This window comes from Salvelinus sp. IW2-2015, linkage group LG18, assembly GCF_002910315.2.
Source record: "Salvelinus sp. IW2-2015 linkage group LG18, ASM291031v2, whole genome shotgun sequence".
NCBI lineage: Eukaryota > Metazoa > Chordata > Actinopteri > Salmoniformes > Salmonidae > Salvelinus > Salvelinus sp. IW2-2015.
The window spans coordinates 22,621,018-22,622,116 of NC_036858.1; positions in this window are offsets into that span (position 1 = coordinate 22,621,018).

Genomic DNA, 1,099 nt, shown 5'->3' on the forward strand with positions numbered 1-1,099 from the left:
GATTCTTGCCGGCCGAATCTGATGACAGCTTTGATTGCCCGATACGCATGGCCTGCCCTAATTCCGAGGCTTCCTTCTAATGCAGTCCCCTGGTTGCTAGATGTGTGCCCAGACAGTAGAATCGCTTCTGCAGCCTACACCTCCACCATGGTAGAAGGCAGCAGTCAATGGCTCTGGATGAAGAGGAAAGACCCCAGCTAGGCCCCGAAGTGAGAGGGCCAGGAGGTATGCGGTCAACAATGCTTGACTCAGGGAGGAGGACGCCCCTGCCATGCATAGTCCCATGGGATGTTGGCTATCAACAAGGCAACTCCTATGACTAATTGGGAATGGGACGCAAGCGTAGGATTGATCACCCTGTCGCTGGCCGCCTTTGGGGAGGGTGTATAGTGTGAAAGGCCGAAACACCCTAGGAACCAAAGGTACACTACTGACGATGCYCTCCCCAAATTTCACCAGGCTCACTGTTCATGAACTCTTGGAAGTGCTTGCACAAAGGATAGTAACATCTCATCCTGTGTTCTTGGAATCAATTATATTTACTAAAGACAGTTAATTTGCAAGTTTAATAGTCTATTTTTCTCCAGATCAAAGTGTTGGTCTTTTAGCCAAAGCACCCCATACAGAAGCAATCAGTTGATATAATAAAGAACAAACATAAAAAATCAAGCTATAGGAATCAGACAGTAGTAGGTCAGATGGTTGTTGAAAATCAGATTCTTATCGTGATTTGAAATGCCAATGTTTACAGTAGGCAAACATCATTTTGTGGTCTTCGTTTTTGTTGTTAGTAACACTCCAGTCTCCACTGCCGTTGTTCTGAACTCGCCACGGCATACCCTGCATTTCTGCCGCACTAGCTAACAGTAGCTGTCCGTAGTCCTGAAATAAAACGCTGGCGCACTATTAGAAAAGGCGCACASGTTAACATACACAGTTCTTCATTTTACGTGGGCCTTTTCCAATATAGTAAAGTTACAACATTATGTTTGGAACAAATTAATGCAAATCTGAGATTTAAAGGTCACTTGTTTCATTCTGTCTTTCTACTGGAGGAATGTTAGTTCAATGGATAAAGGTACTGGATCATTTCTTTCCA